General features: G+C 40.1%; 1 protein-coding gene across 1 annotated transcript in view; it reads right to left on the bottom strand.

The window, feature by feature from the left end:
• Positions 1–3,381: 3,381 nt before the first annotated feature.
• CRTC1 (CREB regulated transcription coactivator 1) overlaps positions 3,382–6,141 on the bottom strand; it is a 73,912-nt gene continuing 71,152 nt past the window's right edge. The window contains exons 16-17 of the mRNA XM_039515363.1: positions 5,730–5,822; positions 3,382–4,410 (exon numbers count right to left, since the gene is read on the bottom strand). The gene's annotated coding sequence lies outside the window, so the exon portion shown is untranslated. The remainder of the gene's footprint in view (positions 4,411–5,729; positions 5,823–6,141) is intronic.

The following is a 6,141-nucleotide window of genomic DNA, read 5'->3' as shown; positions in this document are numbered from 1 at the left end:
CCCTGCTTTGGCTGCTCCTACAGGCTGGAGTCTCTGGCTGGTTCCCCACTGCAGGTTGACCACATGGTGGTGGTGCCCCTGCCCTGTCCTGGGTTTGTAAAAATAACTCAAGCTGTTCCTCTCTCTTCTCCATCCCGTTTGGTAGGATACGTTTACAGCAGCTCCCAGATGATAAAGGGGTTCAGGGGTGGCTTCTGCTCTCCACAGGTGAAAGTCATGCTGAATTGTACTGGAGAGTTCAGCTGAGGTGAGCCTAAAGAGGAACTACTCCAGGCTCCAAGCACTATTAGACTGTCAAAATATTAGCACAGGGCCCCTCCCACCTAGAGCTTTATCACTGAAGAGACTTCTTCCCCTATGCTCTTCTTAACATATTAGATTTTACTTACCACGTTCTTCCACTCCACCACCTGGGGGAGTTGTAGCTATTTTCAGAGGTAGGTAAGCCTGAGCCATAAGAGCACTTCCCAAACACTTGGTTTTCTTGTCACTAGTCTAACTATTGAACACTGCAGGATACCTTTCCCTCTCAGGATAATTCAGCAGGCTGAATTGCCAAGAGCATTCATCTTGGAATGCCCCTTTGAACGGCTTTTCCCCTTCTGAAGGAGGGGATTACAGCAGAGACTGAATTCTGCAGAAAAAACAATGGATGTAGTGTTCAGTCCCCTATTTATCACACTACCTATGGCAGTGGTCCCCCCAGCACTGCAGAGAGGGTGGTTCTTGGCTCAATCAATGCTTCAATACTCCGGTTTGCAGAACCGCATTCTGTGAATGCTGCAGATCGCATGCCCAGCATTTCTGGATAGGACACATCATACCCTGTTTCTGACCATGCTATTTTGGGCATTCTTAATATAGCCATGCCTTGAAAAGGTACATGGGGATCATGTGTGGTTTCTGCTGCTGTTGAGTGTTACCATGTAGCCAAGCACAAGAATTTCAGATCTGCAAGAACCACAGATGCGATTTCTCCCTCAAGTTTATCAGAATGTTCTTCAGCCATGACTCCAAAAGCTTCAAAACTCACCTAGTAGAGCCCAGGTCTGACACGTTTTTGCATTTGAATGATACTACACCCAAAAAGGGGACATCCATTTTGCAGAGCCTTGCTTACTTTCACAGAACCCAGCAAGTGTTGGATAGCAAGTTAGTTCACAGGCTAGTGCTTGCTGCAATAATACTGCAGTCGCCAATCACACAGCACTATCCTCTTCCTCCTCTCCATGTACAAAGAGCCTAAAGTGACGCTGCCAAGTCGAGTTTTGCTGTTCTAGCCAAATGAACAACAGGACAGGGATTTCTCTGGTAAATTTTCTTGACAGCATCTCCCTCCCTTTAAGGTTACCATGAAAACACAGAGCCAACCAAGTTGTTGTTCTACCAGAGGATAAAATGCAGATGAGTAATGTTCCAAAACAAAGAATGAAAAGTTTTAAATCATTTTTAAAAATCCCTACGCAAAATGTACTGGGGCAGGAACAGAGGCATCATAAGGACAGGAATTAAAAACTCAACAAGAAATGATCCTTTGAGAGCTCCGTGAAGGGAAAGCCCCTCAAGTCCATCTGCAGGGCCCACTGCAGGTTTGTTCAAAAACCATTCTGTGTGTCAAGATTTTGTCCCATCTGATTTCAAACAGTTCAAGAGATGTGGATTCCACAACTTCCTCTGGAAAGCAAAATATATCTTCAGTATAAATCACATTTCATTTACATGCACAAAGGGCATGTGTTTATTGTAGGTGGTCCTTCAGTCACACTGGGGGTAGATTCTCTCCCACAAGAACAGTCCCACCAGAACTGCATCTCATCACCATAAGAACAGGAGTGCTGCTGCCCCTTCATTCAGAATTCTGGTTAGAGCTAAACCTCCATCAATTTACCTCTCACGAACAGGAATAAATCAAAATGTAACAGAAGGCAAATTCCTTCCAGGGAGGGTTCAGTAATAGCCGTCTCTCAAGAGCTAAATAGTTAGTCACCATATCCCAACTATGGATTACCTCTGTAATATAAACAGAAAACTTGCCCCGTTCACCACTGGTCATACCTGTCTCACCTCTCTAACAACCAATTTATATAGCAGGTTTCACTGCATTTATCATCTGCACCCAGGTGTCAGTATATGGGCGTATGCTTGAAGGGTCAACCAAGAAAACTGCTTGAACTTTTACATGATATTTTTAAAAAGTCCAGTTATAGCTTAAAAATGACTCTAAAACAGCCCCATCTTACTTTATAATGCTCTAAAATTATATAGTTTGTTAACGTTTGTAAGTGCTAAGTTCCATGACTCCCCTACACATAAGGGATTAGACACATATTAGATGAAGTAGGACCAGGAGGTGAAGTGACCTGGCCAAGGTCACACAGGAACTCTACAATACCAGGAAAGAAAACCAAGTTATCCAACTCCCACTCATGTTCTATCCACAACCCCTCCCCACTCCAACTCATTTCCTTTGACACTCCTGCATTTAGCACTGCAGAGTTAACACAGCTGTAGGAGAATGAGCTTGGGTGTAATTTTGTGCTATACTTCAGCAATAGGATGGTCTGCTAATTTGTGGCAGTAACTATTTTAGATCCCAGGTGGAGTTTGTGGCACTGCCAGTTGGGAAAACCACCTGACTGGCTCAAGTTTATCTACAGATCATTGAAATACAATGCATGGAGCTCACAAAGTAACTGTTCTTTTAGCACCTTTTCAGACATCTTACAGTCTTTGCCCGGTTATCTATTTCACAGGGTGCTGAGCTGTGAAGGATATGTAGGGATCTATTCTCCCACCACTGAAATACATCCACCCCAATATAACACAGCAGCAGCAACAAGTTAGATCAGGAAGTGCAGAAGAATACCACCACCTTCCACAAAACTGCCAGGGGGAATTCAGCAAAGTCAACTAGAACTTACCTGATTCAGAATTTGGTCAGGATACCAGCATTAGACACCCGACATTTACAAACACCACCACAGGCTAGTCAATGATCACGTGATCAGAACCTGGGGTTATGTCCCACTGAAAAGATGGCAGGATTGACCCCTCTACTGTTACCACTGGTGCTGTGAGGACTGGGGACTTCTCTAAGTAACTTAAGCATTGAGGGTTAACACAATGCTTTATCATCTTTCTAGACCTGTGATCTAAAAGCACAAGGCACATCCTGAAGCTGGGATTTCATTACCTAGATCATTATCAGTTTGCATACCTGCAAAAGCATTATCAAGCATAATGTTAGCCAGCCACAATGATTTGCCTCCATGGTTTCTGGTAAACATTACTAAAATAGTCTTTTCTTTTTTTTTTTAACCACTTGAACATTAAAAAGCTTCAGTGAGAAAACTATTAAGGAAGAAAAGCTGAGCAGCCAGAGACGAAAAAACATTTGAACTTTATTACATTTCATTTACAAATAATGCAAAGATACAAAGACAAAAGCCTTCACACAAAAAAGGATTGAAAAGAATATACATTTAGTTGAGCTGCTTTTTCACATCATTTCTCAGATTGCAAACACTTAAAGCCAACTTCAGTTTTCCACTTTACCTACAGAAAAGCACAATAAATTAAACTTCTATGTCACAGGGACAATTTCTCCAGAGTTCCTGGGTCACCAAAGCTGTAGCTGAATATAGGATTTGCATATATCAGTGAAATAATCCACAAGTTATTTTGATAGAAAAGTTTAGCTTGTAAAGAACAGTATATTATACTGTCTCTGAAAATACATAAATCCAACACGTTTTCCCCCAAACTCGGTAAACTACATGAAGTTGTTTTAGCTGCCAGTCTGTGAGAGAAGCTGCCAGAAGCAGCTGGATTTAACTTTACTGAAATCAAACCTTCCCCTTCATAAGTACTTTCCTATTGCATTTGATTTGCAGTTCTTTTAAAGGAATCCAATAAAAGATGGGGACCCCACTCAGATAAAAACAAAAATGACAACTTCCAATTCCCTCCCAAAGAAAACAAAACCCTAATATCTACTGACCTTTGACTTAGAACTGATTGAAATACAGTATTTTAAATTGCTATGCTTTATAATGCTGACCAAACAGTATCTGGATGTGTATTTTATATATATACATATATATGTATATATATATATATACACACCCACCCACCATGTATCATCTAGGCTTGTAAAGGCTCGTGCCATAAATATTTAGGATCCAGTAAGTAAAGAAAGATTTGTTTAAATGAGTCCTATCTCCCTCTATACTTTGTCCCATAAATACTATATATACACAATACTTATATTTATCTTCTATTCTGCAAGTAAAGAAAGATTTTTCTACCTGCTTATCTTCCTTATGTCTGTTTAATTTTCTTCCAGATTCCAACAATTAGGCCAATGATTAGGCTGGATGACTGACTACCTTCTCCTCTCCAACTGAGACTCTTGTGGCATTATGTAAAGCATAAAGACAACTACTAGTTTTCTTTTTCTTTACTACCAAATACCCAGAACAGATTTTAATAAATAATTTTCCGCATGTCTGGTAAATTTCAAACCAGAGTTAATTTCTGTGTCCAAGTTATAAGCCCCTAAAATGTCTCATGTAGATACTGACACACCATTATTACAGTGGCAGGAATGAGTCCCTATACTAGGTTTATAAAAAGAAACACCTTCTATCTTTTTTTCTAAGCCACAGTATAAAAAGATTGGATTGACTAGTCCATAGGACATGTACAAATGAACCTTACACTTCATTTATTGTATAAATACAACAGTTTAGAAGACAGTAAGAGGGAGCATCTGAAAGCAGACACATTTCTAATGAAAACCAGCAGAAGGTACAACAGCCTTTCAGTAAATTGTTTGATACTTTGCTTTCCAAAGTGATCCAAGATAGATCAGACTGCCTTCAAACTGGCCAATGAGCCTGACCCTACTTCCATAGATTTAGCTAAGATTCATTACATATATAAAACTCCTGCCATCTAAGGAAACCCACTTCTCTTGTCATTTACTCTCAATTGCGACAATTTAAGCTTTTCAGGAAACAACTTGTGTCACAAGTTTATTAAAAATAAATAAAGGTCACATGAATCGGCACACATCTCAGGCTGATCTTTTTAAAACATACATTAGCAAACTTACACATGGCAAAAAACGACACTCTACCAACAGGTAGGATGGAGACTTCCCTTTCATACCACCATGTTCCCCATAAACATCTTTTTCTGTAGCTTTATATGTTGATATTGAAAAATCATAACTGCAATTATGAAAAAAACAAAGGCTTTGTTTCAAGTTTACTCTATAATTAGGGCTTGCAGAAATGAGTTCCCTTTGACAGAATTCAGTAGGTGTGCCTTTTCTAATATATAATGTTGGAGAATGTTTTTTAACATTAAACATCCACATGAGTGAGGTTTTTTAAAAGGCTCATAGTCAAGCAATTTGTATTTGATTCAACTGACATGGCATGGTGCTTTATAGCAGCAGTCTCAAAGCAAGATAACCCAATCAGTGCTCTCCTTTTTCTTGGCTTCAAGATAATCTCCAAATGGAAGAGGTTAGGGTTATTGCACTATGCTATGTAGGGTCCCTACATTACGCTATTGACGACCATAATGTAGGGAAGAATCCTGCATTAGCAAAGGGGACTCACTATTAAGAGTTGATAACAGACACAGCACCTTACAAGGCACAAAATGAGACATCGGCTGCCCCAAGGAGCTTAGGGTGGAAAAACCCAAGAGGCCTTTACCATTGCTCTTTTCTGTGATTCTAAGATCTGCATTTTCTTCAGTATAATCACCAGCTGGTTTTGTTCTCATCTGCACATCTGATTTTAGGAGCCCTGAGAGACAGAATATCACTCTTGACTCACTAAATGAGGCTCAGATACTTTTCCTTCAGTTAAAGAATGTAAACTTCCAAGGGGATGGGAGCAGCAGGGGAGAGCTTAGGTTAATATTGGTTACAACTTAATTTTTGCAAGCCCTAAACCCAATTTAAACTTGTGTGCTGAGATTTTTTTTCGTACTGTGATTTAATTTGTCTGCCTTAAAATATTCAGTTAAGGATTTTCTACTGCTCTGCCCTCCAAAAAAAAAAAAGAGGGGTGGGGTGGGGGGAGGGAGGGAGACATCACTAGGATTTTTGAGTCACTTGACCGT

The sequence above is a fragment of the Mauremys reevesii genome, linkage group 26 (assembly GCF_016161935.1).
Source record: "Mauremys reevesii isolate NIE-2019 linkage group 26, ASM1616193v1, whole genome shotgun sequence".
In the NCBI taxonomy this organism is placed as follows: Eukaryota; Metazoa; Chordata; order Testudines; family Geoemydidae; genus Mauremys; species Mauremys reevesii.
Note: the sequence above shows the minus strand (reverse complement) of the source record. Positions and strands in the feature narration are given on the sequence as shown.